This window comes from Anguilla anguilla, chromosome 8, assembly GCF_013347855.1.
Source record: "Anguilla anguilla isolate fAngAng1 chromosome 8, fAngAng1.pri, whole genome shotgun sequence".
Taxonomy (NCBI): Eukaryota; Metazoa; Chordata; class Actinopteri; order Anguilliformes; family Anguillidae; genus Anguilla; species Anguilla anguilla.
Window position 1 is genome coordinate 33,962,430 of NC_049208.1, and position 24,155 is coordinate 33,986,584.

The following is a 24,155-nucleotide window of genomic DNA, read 5'->3' on the forward strand; positions in this document are numbered from 1 at the left end:
TAGTTAAAAGGTATAATTTGCCCATTAGCCTTCTTGGTTGAATAAGCGTGTTTTTGTTTGGGTATGTATTTGTAAGTGTGAATACCTATGCTTTTGTGTGTGGTGGTAATTGTGTCTGTATCTGTATGCATGTGTATGTGAATATAAATGTATGCCTGTGTGTGTGTGCGCTTGTGTGTAAACATTTGTACATATGTGTGTATGTATACATTTCTACCCTTCTTGTATGTGTGTTTGTGTGTGTGTATGTGTTTGTTTGTATGTTTGTTTGTGTGTGTGTGTGTTTGTGTGTGTGAGTGTTTGTTTGTGTGTGTGTGTGAGTGTGTTTGTGTGCATGTGTGTGTTAGTTTGTGTGTGTTTGTGTGTGTGTGTTTGTTTCTTTGTTTGTGTGTGCGTGTGTGTGTGTGTTTGTTTCTTTGTTTGTGTGTGTGTGTGTGTGTGTTTGTTTGTTAGTTAGTTTGTGTGTGTGTGTGTGTTAGTTAGTTTGTGTGCGTGTGCGTGTGTGTGTGTGTTAGTTTGTGTGCGTGCGTGTGCGTGTGTGTGTGTGTTTGTTAGTTTGTGTGTGTGTGTGTGTGTTAGTTTGTGTGTGTGTGTGTGTGTGAGAGTTAGTTTGTGTGCGTGTGTGTGTGTGTGTGAGAGTTAGTTTGTGTGTGTGTGTTTGTGTGAGAGTGTGTGTGTGTGTGTTAGTTTGTGCGCGTGTGTGTGTGTGTGTGTTAGTTAGTTTGTGTGTGTGTGTGTGTGTGTGAGAGTGTGTGTGTGTGTGTGTTAGTTAGTTTGTGTCCGTGTGTGTGTGTGTGTGTTAGTTAGTTTGTGTGCGTGTGTGTGCGTGTGTGTGTGTGTTAGTTAGTTTGTGTGCGTGTGTGTGTGTGTGTGTGTGTGTGTGTGTGAGATTGATAGGTTTTTGAGACAGTGTATGTCCAGGATTGACCTGAAGGGATGAAAGAGTGGGGGCGGTCCACATTTGTCTTTGAGAAAACCCGAGAGGGAGAGAGGGAAAGACGGGGGGAGTGGGTGGTAGGAGCAGGGGGGTAGGATAGGAGGGCGTAAAGAGATGAGAGGGAGAGGGAGAGAGGCAGGGAGTGCTGATTGGATTGGAGAGAGCTGAAGAGGTATGGGGATACAATTGAGCGGGGAGAGAGAGGGTGAGAGAGCGAGAGAGCGAGAGAGCGAGAGAGTGAGAGTGTGTGAGAGAGCGAGAGAGAGAGAGAGAGAGAGAGAGAGAGATTGCAGTTTGCAGTCCTGCACTGTGGAATTACGGCAAACCAAAATGTGTTGGGGGCTGAGAAGGAGAAAAAGGAAGGAGGAGAGGCAGGAGAAGCAGTGCTGTAGCCTTCACTGAAACGCATTTCCCCTCTTTAGAGCTCACTGCCAGAGGAGGGGAGGGGGAGCTGCTTATTCACCAAAGAACGGCAGCATTCTAACCAGGGTGTCATTGCGATCGCGTTCGTCCGTATACGTGCGCGCGTGTGTGTGCGTGTGCAAGTGTGTGCACGTGTGTTTGCGTGCGCCGACATGCTAGGGCTTTGTGCGACGATACGAATCACATCTTTTCTTCTGTTTTCCTCTTTATTTTCGGAAAAAGGGCAGTTTCGCGGTTTTGCGCAAGAGGGATTTGACAGGCGGATGTGACCGCGGCGCGGGCTCTGTGGCACCTTCCCCCGGCGTCGCTGAGCGCTCAGTGTAGCCGTCCTATTGGTATTCAGCTGATGGAGGTGCATGGGCTCCTTCCCTCCTCAGTCGGGCTGGAATCACAGTGCTGGGATTGTGTTTGCCTGTGGAGAGGGAACTAAAATGGGTGAGTGTGTGTGCCTTTCTCTCTCCGCATCTCTCCCTCTCTGACTCGCAGTCATCGCTCATACTAGCTTTTCCCCCCATTTGCTTCTCTGCGATCAAACGCTCCTCTGATCTTTTTCTCGTCCTTTACCAAATTTCATTCTGACATCCATCAGCCATTTTTTTGGCCCCAACCCCCCACCAGCCGTCTCTCACCAAACACGCATCACTCTTATTCACTGTCAACGTGGCAACGCCAACATCAACAAGCCGGTATTTTAGATGTGCCTGGCCTCATTGAAAGTGAATTTGTGGAATTTGTTTGTCTCCTCCAACAAACCCTGCTCAATACCCCCCTCCCCCCTCCCCCAGCCTATTGCTCTCACTTCCATTTCATATTCAGTTCTGAACATAAAACTTTAGGAAATTATGTTAGTGTATTATACTGTGGAAAGGCTTGGCCACTTCAAAAATCACTGTGATAATTTATGCCATTCAGTCAATTCTATTGAAAAACTCACAGTCGCTTTCAAGCTTGACTACTTTGCATATGTGTATCTATGTAATGGCAGAGGTATGCTGTCTGAGCCTGTATGACCACACGATGTGAAAGATATGCAATAGGAACAATGCTTTGGTAATTATGCTGTTTTGGTAACAAAGCGTTTGGCAATGCTTTGGCGTCACACCGAGTCTGACACATTCACACGCAAACTGAAAGAGTTTGCCTTGTAGTCTCTCAAACACACTAATGTGTTCATCCTCTCCCCCACGGCACTCGATATCCCACACTGCCTGACACACAACCCACGGCTCTTTCCTGTGCGCGTGTGCCCTGGGCTCAGTCTTCTTCCTGTTGGTGGGGGTTGGGGGCATGGGGCATGGGAACCTGTGGCTTTTAAATCAGGCGAAATCCTTTGCGCAAAGAAAAGGATCTGGGAAATGGAGGGCTGATGAGACACAGATTTAAAAAAAGGGGTGTTACACAGAAGGAGGGATCAGCGGAGAAGGGCAGAGAGGAAATGGAGAAGCGGAGCTTTAAGCTGGGGTTATGTGCTTCTTCTCTTTCCCATGCTCTTTACCTACCTATTTATATCTCCTCCCTCTCTCTCTCTTCCTCTCTCTCTCACCTACTCACCTCCCCTTCTCCCTTCTTTCTTTTGCTGCAGGGCCAGATTATCTCGGTCCTTCCTTTCTTACCTGGAGCCACTTCCTGCTCTGCCCAAGGCCAAGCGTACCTACGTGTGCCCACTCTCACGTCCGCTAACGCCCACACAGACGCCCGGGCCTCCTCTTATCTCTCAGGCCTGCTACTGGAGATTCCATCAGCTGGAGCCCAAATTGGATCAGTGAGCAGCTATCTGTCTTCATACAGAACAAGGACTGGGTCTGGGATGAAAGAGTTCTAGAGGAACTGGGTTTCAAATCGCGCAGATACACACTGATGCTACTGCCCTGGAAGCATGAGGGATGGCTGTTGGGTTGGACCACCAACCGTAAAACTTGGATTTGAACCTACAGCAGCACGAAGTATAGGGAAGAACTGGGAGCAGTAGGCCAAAATAAGCAATTAAGGCCGAGGCTGGACAAGTCTTTGCACGGCGACAACGAGACGGAACTAAACTGAGGGACGTACAAAGGAGAGAGGTTCTCACAAGGAGACACCACCATGGGCTTCTCAAAAACGATCAGAATTTTCCTCTGGGTGTCTCGGCAAAATCGGCTGACTTTTTTGACGCAGGCCTTTCCGAGTTTGCGGATTGGACTGTGAGCAGGGCTGGGAGAGAAAGTTTTGAACGAGAAACATTTTTTAAACTTTCACACCTCTGCTTCCTTGCCGGTGCGTGAGGGAACTGAAGCATTGGCGCAGAACCTCGACGCGGAGCAGAGGGCCAGAGCAGCAGAACACAGAGACTGAAGTGAGAAAGCGGTGAGGAGAGCGAGCGAGGCAGGGAGAGAGGGGGGAGAGAGAGGACTTAGCCCGGAGAGCTCGTCTGTTTCACGGCGCTGCTGTGGCAGAAGAGACAGAGGGGAAGGAGTAGGTGAGGGTGGAAGGAAGAGCAGCTCGATGGCTGGAGGGGACGAAGGGGCCAGATCCCTGGGCTGGGGGGGTTAACGGTTAGACGCCGATCCTTTCGGCCGGCGGCGCTAGCGGCGTAGCGTCTCCGCGGCTCCCCGGCCGCGTTGCTGCCGCCCTCGTTAGCCGTAGCCGCCACTGCGTGCTGCTGGAAGCGCGGGTCACCGCAATAAGGTGAAGAGCTACCGATTCCCTGCCTCTGTTTCTCTAGCTCCAGCAGGGATACGCTGAGAGGAGTGAGGGACAGAGAGAGAGAGAGAGAGTGAGAGAGAGAGAGTGAGAGACTGAGGGAACGAGAGAAGGAAGCGGCGAGAAGGGGAACAGGTGCAGCTTCGTTTATCTTTTTCTTCTCATTGAGTTTTTTTCTCTCCTCTTCCTCTCATCTAGAGAGACATTTTTTTAATCCAGCTTCAACCGAGAGGGGGGAGGCCTTCATACATCAGAGAGAGAGAGGGAGAGAGAGAGAGAGAGAGAGAGAGAAAGGAGGAGAGGCCTTTTTTGGACCGAATCTGCTTTTTCATTTATTTCCCCCCGCTCCACCGTTTCTCCAGCCGCCACAGGCTCTGTCACTCCGTCACCCTCTGTCTCTCCGTCGCGGAAAGAACCAGACGCCATCCTTCCCTCTCTCTTCTCTCTCTCCCTCTCTCTCCCTCTCTTTGATAATTGGAGGCTGTGATATTTCCTTTTTTTTCCTATTTCAAATCTTTTTTTTTCCAAAAGGAACAGTGCTATTTTAGAGGTCAACAACAGGGAATCTGACATTTTGTCCCTAGTGAACAGTGTACCATACCCCCCGCCCGTCACAACCACCACCCCATAAAAGATAATTAACCCCCACCCCCACGGCAACCCCAAAGCTGCTGATCAAATCCCACACCTTAACCCCTCGCTTGGATTTTTTTTTAACCTCTTCACTCAACCCTGGCTCTGCTTCCTCTGCTGCTGTGCTGGCCAGCTACTCCAGGGATCTATGGAAAACAGCGCCTAGCATCGTCTGATTCATTCCGTGAGTACGCCTCTCTTCTTATACGTCAACTTGTTTCCGGGGCTCCTCGTGTGTTTTACCTGTTAGAATGCCCCCCCTCTGATCTTATAATGAGGCGTCGTGTGTTCAGCTACATCCATTCATCTGCTGTATGAGATGTCTGTGTGCCTCCACTGTGGATCTCAGTTTGTATATACGTTTCCACATTTACGTACATATTTTATTATGTGGTATTGTAAGTTTTGTGTGTGTGTGTGTGTGCGTGTGTGTATGTGTGTGTGTGTGTGTGTGTGTTTCTGTAATGCAAATTATTGGTTCTGTTCACACAGATGCTCTTAAATCTTAATTCCCTCTGGGTCACATGTTTGGGCTCCAGGGATCTGAGTTCGTGCTTTTTGAAATTGCTGTCCCTAAGTGAAAGCTTTGTAGAATTTGTGTATTGATTGATATTGAGGGTCCTTTGATTACTGTGAGGTAAGAAAAAAAACAGAGATAGTTTAAACACTGAATGTGCGAAAACACTCTACAGGCAGCAAATGAAAATTGTGTATGCAATCTCCATATAACTCCATAAAAACACACATTAAGTTGAACAGATACACTGTTCAGCAGCCTGTTTAACTATGGATGGGGCCATTAACTACACTCCTAATGTACTTCTACTTTATACAGTTAGATAATTACTGGGGAAATGAACAGAACAGAAAAGAACAGCTCTGATTGGCTTATTGGCCTTTATTGTTAGTACACTGCAAAGGCTGGAGATAATTAAGATTATAAGTAATTACTTATAATTGATTACTGGCAAACTGCAATCATAATGATTTTTATATTGCGTGAATGGCGAAAAGAGCGTAAGCTTCAGTTTTTCTTTTAATCCAATTTATTCAATTTGTCCCCGTAATGACCCTGGACATCGTACTTGTTGCAGGTGAACCACCTTTTTCCATTTCGCCGTACTGTTTCAGCGCAGAGGCACGATAATAACCGCACGGAAAATAATTTTGGGCACGTTTCTCCGGTCTCGCTGTTTGTTCTGAGACGGAACTGTAAATGGAGCGCGGCGCGATTGGGGCCATCCATCAATTTTTGGCAGCTTCGCGGCAGATCCGGTTAGAGCGCGGAAGTGGAGGTTGTGGCACATTGCGCCGCATCCGTCTGGCGTTTCGGTAGCACTGCTACCTGACCCCGGGGCTGAATGGTGGAAACATCCCATCCACCACATTGTTTGGGCCCACAATGGAGACCTCTGCTGCTTTTGTTCTCAAGATCGTTCGCCCCAGAGCATTATGGGTAAAAAAAAGTCCTCCATCACTGTCCCTGCCCGACTGCCTTGTTGATGACTGGGGAGTGGGGCTGAGACTCCACTCATGTGAGACAATGGGAAATGGCCTTTGTGAAACGTACAGCTCTGTTTGTGTCAATGAGGAGGCTTGGCCTGAGCGGAGAGCTTATCTTAGGATGTGCTTCACATCTTGTGATACTCCTGAGCGCTTTGCCATTCGCTCGTGATTAGTGCAGCCTGAAACGAGTGAGGACGTAGACTGCTTCAAACGGCTTTGGAGATTAATGGAGGTTCTGATGTGTGTGGAAGGCACTGATGAGTTTATGGATCATCCAGAAGCCTGATATCAATTCTAGGCTGAGGTCAATGTTTTCCTCAGTCAATTATGTTAACCTCTGTTCAGCATTTTTATCGGTTTATTTTCAGTTATTTATTCTCCTCAATATGCAAGGCAATAGTAATATGCACACTATATATTGTACCTGAAAATGACCCAGCCATTAAAAAATCTAACCTCTATTTTTGCTGCTTCTCAGTTAGCTTGAGCATATCCATTTGCTGTCTTGACAGCTGCTACTGGATTAGGGCTTTAGGAATGTTTGTCTGCAAAAAATAAACATCTGAATGGACATACTGAACATTTGACTGCCTTTTTCCAAACTGAAATTAGGTATATATTGTTTTATGGTCATGTAATCATGTATGTTTCACAACATGGTCCTAGGTCTTAGGTGCTTTACCAGGCTTCACAGTCTCTAAGGAGCATGCTTCGATGTGTTGCGTAGGGAAAGTAAAATAAGTCGGTGCTTCATTATGGCAAAGTGAGCCACAGCTTGTCATATCATTGGAAGTGACCCATTAGTATTAAAGCAAGGACTGTAGCAATGTAATATTCTGCTTCTTAATGTGCGAATGCAGACCACGCTGCTATTGCTGTTTACTGGGTGAAAAAAATACACACACAACAAAACAAAAATGCAACACGTTGAGCTTTAAATTCTCTCCAAAACTCTCACCAAAGAGCTGGTCCCTAGGATTAGAAAGAATGAAATAAATCTCCACCCAGCAGCAGGAAGAATGTAGGATCTTCTAAAGGGGTGGCTTTCACTAGCTGGTGCTCCTTGATATTATTTCAGTTTCAGTGCATCCTTTATCGCACAACAAAAATAAAAAATAAAAAACAAGTACCCCAGAAAGCGAGCTCCAGAAAGTGAACATCCCAAAATATTCATCCGGTGCAGACCACTGCGATGAAAGAGAGGTCAGTGTTGACCAGCGCCTACGCCAGCTGCGTCAGTCACACGGTCTGCTGCACAATTACTGCGCAGCTGCAGCTGCTGGACTGCGGAGTGACAGCTAGCCGCACGTGCCCCCGGGGGACGGCGCACCTGCCAGCGCGCGCTCCCTGTGTCCGGGACTAATAGAGGAGATTGCAGCAACTGGGGCTAGCCTCCGGTTACGAATGGACAGTTCGCAAAAACGAAACAGCTGTTAAAGAACGTGCCCGGTCTTTTTAGTCTGTCTTATTAGGACCATGTGACTTTGGGTGTCCTTGGCATGCTCCGGTTTTATGTACTTGTTCGCGTGCATTTTGCTTCGGGCAAAATGACAGTTGATTGTGTTTATGTATTACTGTTCTAATTGGACGTTCATTTGAAATGGCAGCCATTTATCAAAGCACAGCCTTAGGTGTCCTTTAAGCAACAATAACATTAGGAAGAAGAACTCTCCTCACACTCTCATTGGCATCCTTGGTGTATCAATACACTCGGTATTTTATACACTGGTATTTTAATGCTTTAGGGCGTCGTATGATTATTTTTACTTGGCTATGAATAAAACAGATGAATATCAAGACCGGGTCCATATCCACTCATGGTTCTTTTATGGAGCTGACCGGGCAACAGTAAAGTTGCCATCCGGATGGGTTTCACCATTGGTCAGATGGGGAATGCGCTCTAATTCCCAAGGTTGGCTGTAGGCAAGCACTTGCATTCGCATTCATGCAATCGTGTTCATTTCAGCCGTGGAATACGATCCATCACGGGAGGCTGAGTGCTATGAGATCAATGGAGGGCCTTATTCATGCATGACCAGCGCATTGGCTGGTCCACACCCCCCAACCTCAAAAGCTGAACCGGATCAGAGGAAGCCAAGACCCCCGGTTCCATGTCTTCCTTGCAGCATACCCGTGAAGCAACTGCCATTTTACAGACTAATGCGTTACTCCTCTTCCCTGTAGACGTATGAAAATGGATTCCATGTTAGGAAGTCTCTGGTGCTGAGGCTAGCTTCCTTATCACAGGTCCACATGTAAGGACACCTGCGCAGAAGTAGGCGTTTAGCCACCTGAGACGTACTGTATGATGATATCACCTGCAGGATCGGAGGAAAGGAGGTGATAGAGAGATATTCTCAGGGTGGGCAGCAGGAACAGTTGGACATGTTATCTCTCAACAGATTGAACTGCCCCCCACACCCCCCCAACACACACACACACACACACACTTCATCAGACCGCTGACCTGGGTGTGAAACGCATCAAAGCGCTTCCTCGGGCCAGTCTGCGGCGCGTGGTTCTTTCACACCTAACCCCGGGCGAATCCGTACCGGCGGAAGGAGCGTCCGCGGGTCGCTCAGCTCATTCTGCGCGGGAACGCCAGGCTGCGCGGTCAGGGTGCGGCGCCAGCTCCAGCGGGGCAGAACCCAACCTGCTGCGCCCTCAGCCCCGCGGGTTCTTAGCGCTCTCCCCGCGGTTGGCGGCCAGTGCCAGATCCCTCCGTGACAGTTTCTCTCGCGTCCCCTGTTCTGACAAACTCGAATGCGCATAAGCAGGGTTTCATATCGATTTAAACACACAGTCACGCTAATGCATTGAAGCAGAGCCATTTGAAAGTGCGCAAGCAGCTGCGTGTGAATGTGACCTACTCCTTGGAACTAGGATGCTTTGTTTATGTATTTTTATTGTATTGCATGTTAAACAGAAGTAGACAAAAAGCCCCATGACACTCACGTATACACATGTATACTCACGAGAATCGCACGCACCCTTGCCGCGACTAGAAGCTAGGATGCTTAATCTACATTTCTTCATTTGGACTGCAAATCCTGTGATTTCAATATTTTGGGAGCTTGTTAGCCAGATGTTTTTTTGTTATTCTAATTAGCTGCATTACACAGTCCACACAGGGAAATGCTATCATCAACGAAACAGACATGTTTTGTTTGCCGTATGGGGAAAGGAAACGTTAACCTACTCCATGGTGTTGCCACGGTGTATTAATCTGCAAACGCATTCGCGTCAGCTGCAACTTATAAACCTAACTGCTCGTTCCTGGCGTCGTCTACGATGCTGATGAGTACAGCCATGGCATCCATCTGTTGCGTTGTGAACAAAAACTCTGAATTCAGAAGACACTGAAGTGAATGCTGGAACGTGAGCTAGAGGCGCTTCAAAAAGCTCTCTGCCGATTCGTCTTCTGGCTTGTATTAGCAGCCAATAAATGGATGCATTCTTTTTAAATGAAATAAAGTTAACCAGGCCCCTCTGAAACAAGATTACAATGTTTACACAGCACAGGAGCATGCTTAATGAATCCAACTCAATGACATTTCATTTGATATATGCTTCTCAGCAGAGGCGTATTTGCTAAAAAGGAACGCGGAGTTGAAACCTAACACGGAATGGAAGAAACGATTAAATACCAGAAAATATATTTCATTTTTTGTGTGATAATATGAGGTACATTCAAGTTTTACTTGTTTGTACACAAAGAGATGTCCTGATGTGATATCTGGGTGTTATATAACACTCCTGAGAGATCATAAAAAACCTTGAAATTTGCAAAACTGTGAACGATTGTGAGGGGGGGGGGGGGGAAAAGTCAGACATTTCCCCTGAAGTAAACTAATTTAAACAGAAACTTTTTAAATCAATTATTAAGACCTGAACCACAAAAAAAAGAAAAAAAAAAAAGTCAAAGCAGCCCGGGGCTTCCGCAGAGCACCGTTGTCGGGTCGGGGCAATCAAACCGGCGGTAGTTCCCTCTCACTCCGCGGTCCCAGCTTCACGGTACGTCAGCTCGGCGCTGTCTGAGGCAGATTTCCTCCGGTCCGACCGGTGTTTAACCGGATTATACAGGATGTCGACAGCGCTGGGCAGCGGGAGGTGTGGAGAGACCGCGGGTGAGGGAGCTTACCGGGGTTCGCTGTGCAAACGCCGCTGACGCACCGGGGCCTCGGACTCCATCTGCGACCCGTCACTTGTTTGCGCTCTCTGTAATCAAACGACAACGGGACGCGCCTTCCAAATGTAAACAGACATTCTAAATTGGGTGAAAAAGGAAAATATCCAGGTTCAAAACTTGTTTAAAAAAAAAAGAAAGCGTTCTCACTATCCAGTAATGATCACATTAAATTAGCTTGTGCGGAAGTCTCACAGCTTCATGTGTCAGTTTGTGGATGCTGTATAGTGAGTCACACATATGAACCTTGGCAGCAGTAACGCTATGACATCACAACTGTACTATAGTTAAATACGGTGTGCCCTATAGCAAACTGGAATTAATACTCAAAAGGAAGAGATGACTTTTGTGACAATGCATACTTTCACACTTGTTCGTTTTCTTTTTGGCAAGTGTCATGGCACAACATGCACGTCCCTTCCTCCCGTCCAAAATGGGTTAAAGGGGCCTAATCTCACCCTGAAGGAGTAGGGGGAGAGCCAGAGTGGAAATGATGAACTGGATGTCTAGTGGTGGCAGTTTTAAAAGCAGCTTTTTGACCATTGCTGTACGATTGCTTGGGGAATTTATTTGTTCCTATGCTGAAGCTTGGGTTTATTTCATACAGCAAAGGAAGGACAAAATGTTCTCCTCTCAGCTAGCGTGTGGTGTCATTTTAATAACCTTTCTGGTGGTGAAGGTCAAACTCTTAATCAGAGTCCACCGACCTAAAAACGCGAACGGTTGCCTTAGAGGCGCGTCCCCGTGTTTCTCTGTTCTCTCCCCTTTTGCTAAAACCCCATTTTGATATGCTTGCGCGTGAAATTTTGTGTTTATATTTTCCCCCTCGAAAAAGGTTTAGGCTTTTTGAGCTTTGGGGAAGAACGAATTAGGACATGGCTGTTTGAGACCGCGATAGTCTATCAGGACTGTACAGAATAGTAAGCTCTTTCTTAAGAGGAAGCTGGCTTGCTATGCACAATGCAGGTAAACAATAGAAGTTTGGATACAGTGTTTTATTGGAGCCAGTAAAGTGAAGCTTTGATATGAGATATGTGATCAATTTTTTTGTTTATCTGTATCAGTTAAAACCCTTACAGCAGCAGTTTTTATTCGCTGAAGGGTGGGAAGAATGCAATCTGGACAGTTGAGCATAGCAATAATCCACCTCTGAGATGGCAACCTAGTGGGTTATTATTATTTTCTTTTAAGAAAATCTTTGCACACCTAAAGAATCCATAAAGTCAAGGAAAAAAGGGGGAAAAAAGACTCCCGGCTGATTTTTTTAAACCATGAAGTTCCAGAGAGAGGTCAGGGTCCAGTATTGAATTCTGTTTTTGGATCAAAAAAAAAACCCATGTTCAAGACAAACCAAATCCTTTAATGGCAGAGCTGCTTGCTCTTTCGATTTCTAGTACTTAATACAATTTTATTTTATTTGCATAACACAATGTCTAAACGAATCGGTTAATTAAAGTCTAGGTTCAATCAGCTCTGAATGTTTCTCCCTTTTTTCATCCTAACACTGCACAATTGTTTTTTTTGACTCACATGACATAAAGTGGCATTATTCCTTTTATTTAGCCAAAGCTTTCCATTTCTAAAGCTTAACAGCAGCCTCCGTTCAAATGAAAATGGCCACTACACACCGATAGGTCCCTGTTATGCAAAAAATAAAAAAGGTTCAAAGCTTCAACTCTTCAAAGCAGAACATAAATCTGCCCCGTGCTATCAATCAAGGCACATTGCTGTTCATAGAACTAAACTGTTCGAATTGCTTGGGCAAAATGAATAGTAATTGGATGTGATAACACATGAATTATGAATGAAGTCATAATAATGACAATTATCTAACAATGCTGATTAACGACTTATTAAAGAGATGTGATTAAAATTTCTTCACATTCTCCGCTTCGTTATTTAACTTGTGCTGTCCTCCAGATTAGGGATTTTGTGTTTTAACGGCAACTCCACACAATAGCATAATTGTGGCTTTTTTCCCTCAATTCCGCCACCGGCTCGGTGGTGTTACAGTAATACATGTCATTTTCCTCCTCGTATCTGGTCCACCATGTTTCCTGTCTCCTCTTCCTCTTCTGTCTTCTCTTTTTTTCATTTTTCTTCCTTCTCCTCGTGTCTCCCTCTCCATTCCCCTTCCGTGACTGACATCCGAACACCTCTCCCTTCCTCCTCTTCTCCACCAGAGCCTTCTGTCCGAGGCGATGGGAGATTCTATTCAATGTTGTTCTATCAGATCCATCAGATGCCTGACCCGTCTGCCAGTCATCCTAAACCACTTCCTCTTCCCCCTTCCTCTGCCTCATCCATTTCTCTATAGACAGGATTCTCATATCTATAGAATGAGAGGAGGATAATAGGGTCTCCCTGGTAATCCAGTGCGGAATATATTGCAGTTATATGTCTTCTTGACCTGACTGTACTGATATGGACCACACAACAACAAGCAGTGATGCCTTGCTTTCTGATCTTCACGCTGTGAAGGTGAGAGATTGAGAGAAGAGAAGAGAACCTTTGGTCTTCCATATTCCCAAACTGAAATGCTATAATAAGCTCAACCTCCGATATCGACATCAACATACCTTGTGGCTGTAAAAAAAAAAAATCAGATCTTGCTTCAGCTTATAAATTTGAAAACAAGATCGATAATTACTCTTGCTTCTATCAACCTTTGTACAACCCACAACACACCTTGACCCCTAATGATTTCTGTTATGTTTTTCATGCATTTGTACATAACAGCATAAACAAATTAGTAAAAATGATATATTCCTGTGTATACTAAAACATGATATTCTATCAGGAGTAAAATATGAGAGAGAGAGCAGTAAGAAGAGGGAGGGAAGGAGAGAGAGAGAGGAGGGAGAGAGAGAGAGAGAGAGAGAGAGAGCAGAGACAAGGGAAAGTGATGCATATTAATAGAATAATGCACATTTATATAATAGTGTGACAGGTCTTTACTGAAATGTGAATATCACTGTTAAGCCAGGGATAAAAAGACAGCCCTTCAAACTCCAGTGCAGTGTTAGCATTGATTTTCATAATCTGGGATCCAAATGCAATATAACTTCACTAGATAACCAACAAACATCAGTGTATGGACAAACTGGTTTTCCAGTCACATAACATTGATCATTATCCATTAATTTCTCCCTTCGTATCATGTTCTTGTTTGGAAAATAGGTCCCTGCTAGAATATTTCCTAATATATTCTGATATTTAACAGTTTGTTTAAAAAAGGTATTAAGACATTTATAATTGCACGTCATTGGACTTGCTTCATGTTCCTAAAATGTACCATTTTTATGTTCCCTGTAGTCCCATTTTTATGTTCCCTGTAGTCCCATTTTTCAACAACATAATTGGTTTACAGGCAAATGATTGGTCATAGCTTTGATGTGATTCTTTACATCATTTCTGATGTGTGGCAATTGTTTCTCAACATGGAACACAATTGCTATGGCAACTAGTGTAAGGCAACTAGCCTTTATCCATTAAAACCAAATATGTTTCTCATACATCTTGTATAACCGACCGTGTAAACCAGACAGCCAATAACCTAAAATTCTAATAACATATATTAATTCATATTTTAGCTCAACGTGGCTTAGCATAATTTGTTTACCAGCAGTTGAGTCTGTGTTGATTACGTATGAGGATAAATATTTTAAAATAATATTCTTACTACTTATTTTTTTTTAAATAAGATTTTAAAACATAGTCACCCAATTATTTTAGAAGCCGTCAAGAGAACAGGAATGACTAAACAGTGAAGTGACAACGTAAAGTGAAATGATTCACCCTGCATTGGTACAGAGCGCAAGCGGGACGCACGCGAGAGACTCTGTTTTTCGTGTGCGTAAATTCTATAGCCATTCCCGAGCCTCTCGTGACAATTACTTCACCAGGACATTTCCCAGGGACGGCCAGTGTTTGCTTCAGTTGTTTGCTAAATGTGACGTGGGCAAGGCCTGTGGTGCTGTCACAGCTGAAGTCAGAGGCCACAGGCCGATCTCTCTGATCTTCCTCTTGGCCCCGTTAGAGGGAAGCACGATAAACCCAATAAACCGTGATGCCACAACTGCCTCGTTCATTAAGACAAACAGGGCACACCGAAAAAGAAATGGTTCGTGCTCTGCTTTATTTCTACATAAAGGAAGAAAACCTTGTGGTGCAACGGCAGAACAAAGACACTTTAAATGAGAATGTAACTTTTTCTGAGTTGTCCTTACTTTCGGGCGAACATGACCCAGAAATTCAAGGATGTCTCCAATATATTCCGTGAATTCCATCCTAATTAGCCCTAAGATATGGAACAGGTTTCTGTTTTGCACTTTACTTACTGTGTAAAATTGTTTTTGAAAGAGACTTCATGCTTCCGGAGGCTGATGAGGATGAGTACAAGGACAGGACGAAGATTGAGCTTGCTGTGGCTGCGCATTCTGTATGAGCTCAGTGGACTCTTCAGGGGGAGGGCTGTCAGTTTAGACATTGAGACATGACAGGAAATGGGCCCCCCCCCCCCCAAAAAAAAAAAAAGTATACATAGGCATATAGTAGTCTCTAACGATACCTCTGTATCACTGTTGTGTTATTTTCAAGTGCGAACATATGTGAGCATCATGAATTATTAGAGTGAATGAATTACAGGTGTAGATCCATAATAATCATGTGATTATTGTCGGCATTGCTAAAATTACGCAGTTATTTCTGAGTGGCTCTGTTCGCAGAGAGCCCAATCAGTGAGTATCCAACAGGAACCACCATTTTCAGTGTGCTTTGTCTGCACCTGAGATAGGAGGAAGGTGTAATATTCACAGGAGCACTTGGGACGAATACAGGAATAGACTTCACCTCAGGCATCAGCTGCACATAATATGTTCAGTGTTATTGTGCACTGAACATATTATAGCACCTAATTAAAGCTGTTTAGCATTAAAGATTTACACTCAGAGAAGGTTTGTGAAATTGTGAAAGACGCGACGCCCTCTCTCTCTTAAACGAAAGCAGCCGACGAAGGCACGCTATTCTAGCAGTTACTGAGGTGTTTTCTCCTATTCTGCTCACATCTATTGCGCATGTCAGCCATATTGTCAATCCGAAAGATCCTCGGCAGGGCGCTTGACTGACACGGGGAGCCGGAATCCGGCGCCTCGTCTCCGGCGGGGAGTTTGCGCGCGGCAGATGAGAAACGCACACGGGTGACAGAGTGAATCACGGAGGCAAAGATTGTTTCACCACCCCGGACGCTGATCATCTCCTCTCTTGGTTTCCCGGGTAATTCCATTTTCAGAAACGGCCAGGTCTCAGATGCCAAATGCCTGCATGGTGATTAATCTCTCCTCCTGATTATGACATACACTGTACATTCCTCCACAACCATTTACTGTAGATGCTGGAAACAAATGGATTCTCAGAGTGAGATAAAATGGCGAGCGTATGGTCTCTTGCCTGCAGAGTACTGCCTGCTGGTAAGCAGGCCAAGAGCATTCAGTTTAATTCCGTTTGTAAATGTTTAGGGGACTCCTGTTCTGTTTGATCTGGACTTCCAGCAATGTCTTATTGACACCTTGGACCTGAGAGAATCAAATCACTGCACCTCAGAGAATCCTGCACTCTTCCACAGAGGATTGTAAGGAGATGATGGGGAGATTTTAGGTGGAAGAATAGGGATATTGTTTGCCAGAAATATGTATTCAGGAGTTAAGATTCCATATCATTTCAAAGCAGTGCTTTAAATGGCAGAGAGGGAGAGGCGCATGGAGGGCAGGGTTTTTACGGCATTAAAATGTCTTAGGCAGGCCAGCTAAGTGTTTTATCAAGGTGCCTAATTTGCCAGTAGGAGAAATCGTGTGTAAAAAAAAGCACCTATAAAACAATTAGAAATGGTTTTGCGTTTATTGGTACAATTGATCAAGAATGACACTGCTTTTCAAGTTTTTTTTTTTTGAAGTTTGGACTGCTTTCTAGTTTATGTGCAACCTCAGATGCACTACAAAAGAATCCGCCTGATTGGATAACAGAAGGAGGCTGGCAGAGAGTGCCGAAGACCACGTGTGGCGCTCAGGCGTCCACTATCGACACGACTTTCAACGGAAGCCGCCTGCCGTCGCCAGCACTGACAGCTTTGTGTTTTTATAGGGCAACCGTTGGTTTATTTATGCTGCATCTGCTGACTTTTAAGGTGTATATATGGAGCATTGTGCGATGCAATTGGACACATTCCATGAAAATATCCGATGGAATGGAATGAATGGGAAATGAGTCAGGATTTGGCAATTCTATGCAAATACCCGAATTATGCACTAATCCGTTATGCAGCTAAGTGGATTCTCCTGTATTAGCATTAACCTACACCCTCAAAACAGTAAAAAAAAAATGAGTCATTTTTTTAAACACAGCTCTATGTCTAGTTAAGGGCAACACATTTTGTGTTGCTTTCAACACAGTCTGTGTTAAGAAGTCTCTCTTTGTGACACATGCATTAAGACAGGCAGGTGAGGTTAATTGTAGAGTCTATATTGTGTGTGAGTGAGTGGTGTGCATGCCCTGCGATGGACTGGCGAACTGTCCAGGGAGTATTCCAGCCTCTCGCCCAATACGTGCTGGGATCGGCTCCAGCACCTCTGTGACCCTGACCAGGAATAAGCGGGTATAGATAATGGATGGATGGATGGATGGATGTTTTTGCCTATCTGTGCAGGTTGAACTGAGAAATAAAATTCTGAAAAGCCTTTAATGTTGTTTAAGGAACAAGTAATACCAAAAGGGATGGTGCAAGCATTCTCTGAGTGAATGTGTATACGTAATTTAAATACAGTAAACTATTCCTGTGTATACACCATGGACTATATCACCCCCCCAATTCTGGCACTTACAATATGTAACCCTTCAGTAAATATTTAATTTAATTGTTCCCATTTTTGTTTCATTTTTATAGCCTCTTTATCTCAATGCATTGTGGCGGTCTCTTGACAACCAGAACTTCACGTTCTAAGTGTGGCTAAATATAAAGAAACGACGCTTGACGTCAAGTTGACAATGGCAGTGAAGCCCGACTGACTGCAGTCGCTGTTGCATAAAGTCACCACCTAAGCCCCATTTTGAGCCAGGAGACACCCTGGAGGGTACTAGCAAATATGCTAGGCTTCAATTCAAAGGGTGTGCATTATGTAGAATGTACAGAAAGCCACTGCCTCTCCTCTTCTGAACGAGTTCTCCCGCAATCTGAGAACTCAAAGGAAATTAATTAGTGTCACCCGTTAATGGGCGAGGCATTGCTAAGCCTTAGTGGATTGTGATTAACATAATCATTTATATTTTTGCCATTTTCTCTTGGCCTTACCCATTCAGAAGCTGAGGAGAAGATTCTATGCGATCACCTCCAGCCCTCCGGCAATGCTGAATTGGCCTTCGGGGTGATTTGGAGTGGTTGTTAAAAGGCCATAATGATTTGCCTGCGAAAAAAAGTGCCTCACCTTAATTTCGAGGCACCTCCTAGCAATGGCGAGCTAATGGCGTTGTCCTCTGCGCAGCGCTTGGAAGCCGCCGTCCTGCCAGCGCGGGCTCGGTGTGAATAGCGGAATGCTAAATGCTAGGAACGTGCACTTTGCTCAAATTAATGCGCCGCACGTCTTTCCAGAGGAACGGTTGTTCTGTCTCAAAGGCACTTTCTCCGGCGTGAGCACGCTCAGTTCTCAGACTGCAAATGGGTTAGCGGTTCCACTGTGGTGCACTTGTTTGGGGGGGGCATCGATAAATGAGGGTGCATCATTAGGCTCGACGCTCGGAGACAGTAATAGGCACGACTATTTCAACTGCCGTTACGTTCTACATGAGCCAATCAATCGATCAACCGACCAACCAACCAACCAATCAATGAATCAATGAATCAATGAATCAGTCAATCGATCAATCAATCAATCAGTCCGTCAGTCAGTCAATAAATCAATAAATCAATCTTAATTTCCACACATTATTTCACTGTGTGGATTTTCCGGAGGTAACATCATCCAAACAAAAACCAAAAAAAAAAACAACATTATTTAAACATTTAAAATACATTCAGGAAACCACAAGTGGTTATGGGACCTGAAGCCCAGAACTAGCCTATAAATGTTCTATAAACCTTTATTTTTTTTGGACTTCACCTCCCACAAGGCCTGTGCAAATTGATGTGCAATATTTACACACTGAACTCTCCCCAGTATTCGACAGGCTACGGAAGGCACTGTTAATCAGTATTTATGTTTTATATGGAGACAGATAAGCAGCCATGGGGAGAGCATGATCAACAACAAGACCGAAGCGGAGGACCTGAAGTGAATAACGATGACAGCGGCAGGCATCCTATTTCACCCCTTAATACAGATTAGACAGGTAACACTGCTACTGGCGGACAGGTTCTGTAATTATTGTGAGCAGTGAACCAGGTTTCCCTGCTAAACTCCATTTCCAGGGATCGCTTTCCTTAGCTGCTCCAGCGCCGATCCAGATAGAATTTTATGCGTTTGCTGAACTACCAAGGGAATATTTTTGCCCCTTATCTTCTAAATACAAAGTCAAAGAAAAAACCAAATCTGATTTGAATAACAGACTCTGTTAAGGTCTGGTCTGAATAACGGATTCCGCTAAATATCATCCATCTTTAAAAAGTGTATTGTATGTGCAGCTTATTGTGAGCATATTTCATAACTCATTAATTTATCTCTTCAAGGGTGCATTATGTAATGATTCATTTATAACACATTGCATAGCATGCATCTCTTCACTTCGTACATGTAAAGCTGTCCCTGGCTAGTTATAAATATATATTCTTTTAAATATAGAAACGATACATTCTAGCAAGAAAATCTCAGAAATTAAACTCAATTCATGAAACATGCATATGATCAGATTTGATTGTTAACTGTGCTTTGTTCCTGTGTTTGTTTCCATAAATATTTTAGCATTCATCATTTTTTTACTTATCTCAATTTGCTGTTTGGTATGATCAAAATCTGTATGTTTGGAAACATGCACAAATGCATAATTATATACTGAAGATGTGTCTATTCAGAATACTTTATTATTTATTCAGTCATTTTTGGTTACAGACTCATATTAACAACAATTTTTAAAAAAATCAATACAATTATTATATTAATAGTATAATATATAAAAAATAAATAGGCCATTGATTTTAATGAAATTAACTAACCTATATGAATCCTCAAATTTAATTTTTATTTGGTTTTCAATTTTGATTTCAATTTCACTTTAGTTTTATTTTAAGAGTGGGTTTGCTATTTTTAGATTAGTTTTAGTATTTCCAAAATCTTATTTTTATTTCAGTTCACAATGTTTTTCACACCTAGTTTTCATCTTAGTTTAGTTTACAAAAATAACCTTGTTGTGAACACATGTATTTTATTATGTTTATTGATTAAAGTGATTGATGATGAGGATTCATAATGATAATTTAAAGCCCATCAAGCACCAAGCCAAACCCAACACTTAGCAATGGCATATTTGCTGTTTTTGGATTAGTTGGCCCATCGTGCCTTGGGGAGAGAGGGCGTCCTTTGCTCTTTAAGCACCACACAGATACGTTTGCGGAGAGCGATGAGTGGCTGATGTTTGCACACGACCCCGAGGTCGCCGTGCTTTTTATGGGATTGCTTGGGTGTGTCCTTATGCTAGTCACCATGAACAGGCACACGCATCCAGTTTATGAACAGTTGACATTTATCACCTGATACACCCGGGACATGCACAAAATCAAAGGCCTGCACATATTTCATGAATTCCATGTTGGTTTTTCAAAGGAACTTTTATTAACAACAAAAGTCAGAAGAATTTTGGAATAAAGGAGTGAATGAGGCCCAATAACTGTACTGTAAGCTGAAGTATACTCAGAGATACTCAACAAAGAAAGGCGGCGTTGTACTATGATGGGGAGGGAACTGGTCCTGAAGCTCTGAGACTGTAGGTTCAGTGTGGGATGCTATACTCTTGAGCAAGATACCTAACCAGGGATGGTTCAGCAAATATCCAGCTAAATGGATTGTGTTGATTATGTAAAAGAATGTGAGCTGTGTAAGTTGCTCTGAATAAGAGTGTCTGCTAAAAATAAAAATGTTCTAAAAAGCGTGGATTAGACATTTAATAGATATGTTTTCTACAGTGTGTAGCCCGCTAGTTGTGCTGGATGTGGATACGACGTAACTGTTGGGCAGGAAAGAGTACTAATGAGTGTCCAAATGTCAGCTCAAACAATGGAATGTTTTTCTGGTTTGTACAGCTTTAGATCATCCCCTGACCCTTTTACCCCTTTTTTGCTCCTATCGATTTGTGTCAAGAAGGGGAACTTCTCCCTAATATAAGTGCCAATTACAAGGTAACAGTTTTACAAGATATCTGTCCCTCGTCCTGGAAATATCTGCCTGATATAATGGCAATAAGAATTCTGTCTCTGGGGCAGTCACATCCGCTCTCAATATAGCCGGGCCACACAGCTCAGTCGAAGACGTGTGTTTCAGAAGCAGGGTACTGGAGGTAAGACATATAAACTATCAATGTATCTTTAGATATAGCTATAGACATAAACTATATGATTATTTTTAACCTTTCATCAGTGGAAGGATCAGTAAAGTGACATCAAATTAGGACAATGTTCTCCTTGTTAAAATTAATGGTTGCACTTGCACCCGCAGCCTTGCTGGCTGCATTCTGCTTCTGCCTAATGGCTGATGCTGAGGATAAGTAGGGCAGAGTTTGACTACAGCAGCGCTTAAATGGACGGTCTCCCGGGAAACCAGGCCGAGGCAGGAAGTGCTGTCGGCCCTGTAGGGGGCAGTCTTCCCTCTGGACCGAAGCAGTACCCCCAGCGGAGCGACGGGAAGCTGATGCCATCTTTCGAATGAGTCGTTAAAGCAAACTGCTGACATGCGGCAGTAATTAAAGATCCCGTGGCACGTATTCCGAAGATTAGCAAGTTCTCTGGAGTCCTGGAAAAATTCCCAATCCGGAAATCAAATCACCTCCCAGTTTAATTGGTTTAATAAATCCTTCCCTCACCGCCACACCTTATGTGTGGCGAGTGTTCTTCAGCCTAATGGCTGCCGTGCATCACCATGGTGGGCGGAGAATCTGGTGCTGGTTGAGGTGAGTCACCCATCCTTCACTATAAAGTGCTTCGAGATCAATTAACTGTGCTATATGGACCCAATTAATTTCTATTCTTTTGTAAGTAGAAATCTGTCAGGTCACATCCACTATTGGATATCAGATTAACTAATAAATAATAATACTTCTGACATTGTTGAGCATTATTATTATTATTATTATTAGTAGTAGTAGTAGTAGTAGTAGTATTGTACTTAATGTAAAAATGCATTGTTCTTACTGAGGTAATCAGTTACAGCAATGGAACACAGAAATGAGAATTTAGGGTGCGTTTTCTAATTCTTTGGACAATGATAAATGTATAATTTCTACCCTTCTTCAGTCCATACAGATGCATATTTAAGATTTATATTGGTTAGGGATGAAATTTTAAAAATTCCATTTGTGAAAACATTCATGTCCACCTAAAGAAAGTAACACAAGATATCCATGACCAGCAGAGATTTGATATTATTATTTTAAATAGAAGGGGCAATGTGAATTTTTTATTCGAAGAATTTTTTATTAGGCAATCTGACAGCGTGTTTCAACCCCAGAAACACCCTTTCTTCCCCTGATATGAGAACATTGTGTCTGAAGTGAACCCCTATGCAGCAGCACAGTAAGCCAAGCAGTGCATGCTGGTAAGGCTTGTTGGAAATTAGGTCAGATAAAGAGATGGAGCTCTCTCATTTGAATTTTCCATCTATTTATGTTTTGGTCCACACTTTCAACTATGGGGTATTTGAGGGGGTTTAATCAGCTGCTAAATCACATAGCACTCAAAAGAAACAAATTAAATCTGACACGGGGCTGGGCTCAATGAACATTTGTCCTTTCATTTGACTGGTGATTAAGTTGAAATTGTATTTTGTTTTTATTCGCCGAGACAGTTTGAAGCTCAGCAATTATCAAAATCAACTCGCCACAGACGAAAAAACAAACAGCTCCATTTTATTCCAGATATACACTCAGTGGCCACTTTATTAGGTACCCCTGCTCGTTTACACAAATAGCCTGCTGCTTCAAAACCAGCTGCAACTCAATATATAAAGCATGCGAACATGGTGAAGAGGTTCAGTTGTCGTTTGACCAAACATTAGGAGGAACAAAATGCATTATCTAAGCGACTTTGACCGTGGCGTGATTGTTGGTGCCAGACATGGCGGTTCTACCATCTCAGAAACAGCTGCCCTCCTGGGATTTTCCTGCTCTACAGTTTCTAGTGTTTACAGAGACTGGTGCGATAAACAAAAGACATCCTGTGAGCAACAGTTCTGCGGGCGAAAACGCCTTGTTAATGGAAGAGATCAGAGGAGAATGGGCAGACTCGTTGGAGCTTTCAGAAAGGCTACAAATGCTCAAATAACAGCTGTTTTCCACAGCGGTGTGCAGAAGGGCGCCTCTGAATACACAATGCATCAAGCCTTGCAGCGGACGGGACACAGCGGCAGGCGACGACGCCGGGTTCTACTCCTGCCGGCTAAGAACGGGAATATGAGGCTACAGTGGGCGTGTGATTGCCAAAACTGGACAACTGAAGATTGGAAACACATTGCCTGGTCTGGTGAATGCTGTGACATGCAGATGGTAGGGTCAGACATAAACAGCATTGAATCCATGGATCCATTTTGCCTTGTGTCACCGGGGGAGGCTGGTGGTGGCGTAATGGTGTGGGGAATGTTTTCTTGGCACACATTAGGTCTCTTAATGCCAACTGACCATCATTTAAATGCCACAGCATGCCTAAGCATTGTTGCTGACCATGTGCGTCCCTTTATGGCTGCAGTCTGACCTTTTTCAAATGGATAGATCCAGCAGGATAATGTGTCATGTCACAAAATATATATCACCTCAAGCTGGTTTCATGGACATGACAGTGACTTCAGTTTGAGTGTGTGTGTATATGTGTGTGTGTGTGTGTGTGTGCACATGGCCAAATATACTGTACATATTGTGAGACCAGCAATTATATTCTATGAACATGCTATAGAGCAGGGCTGCCCAACCCTGTTCCTGGAGGTCTGCTGTCCTGCAGGTTTTCATTTCACCCTAATTTGGCACACCTGTTTCTGCCAATTAGCAGCTCAATGAGATTGCTAGCTGTTGAATTGGGTGTGCTTTTTTGAGGTTGAAAGAACCTACAGGACAGTAGATTTCAGGTTACCGGGTTAGGAGGCCCTTCTATATACATTTTTAGTGTTACAAGATTACAACGTGCACGATACATTTTGACATCATTAGCTTCACACTTAGTGAGAAGATTATAAAGGATAAAGAGAACACTGAGCTTGATACATTTCCAGAAAACAAGAGTCTATAACAGAAAACACAAGTGCTTCAGTTCTTTATTAATGCCTTCAGGAGGTACTGTGTTCAGTACATGTGATAATCTAGCTCTTCTCTGTAATAACAATTCATCATGTTCCCACACACACCCTCCCCCCGCCCCCCTCTGGTGTCGATCCTTTTCTAGTGCCCAGAAATGCAAGCAGTCAATAGTGTGATTCATATGTAGCCATTTGCTAAAATATTTTTTTTTTTAATATGGTTTCCATTTGTTAATGTGTGCCATACAGCATCAATTAAGTTTAATGCCTAACAGTAGGTGACAGTCACATTCAGGTAACACAAGTTATATAGATAATG

The 24,155-nt window shown here is 43.7% G+C and overlaps 1 protein-coding gene across 3 annotated transcripts in view; it reads left to right on the top strand.

Annotated features, from left to right (window-relative positions):
* The first annotated feature begins 1,047 nt into the window (after positions 1-1,047).
* Positions 1,048-24,155, top strand: part of LOC118234504 (glutamate receptor ionotropic, kainate 5-like) — a 57,155-nt gene continuing 34,047 nt past the window's right edge. Inside the window, exons 1-3 of one of the 3 annotated variants that reach the window (XM_035431078.1) lie at positions 1,048-1,109; positions 1,583-1,795; positions 2,943-4,856. The gene's annotated coding sequence lies outside the window, so the exon portion shown is untranslated. The other 2 variants (XM_035431079.1, XM_035431080.1) reach the window with 2 other exon arrangements.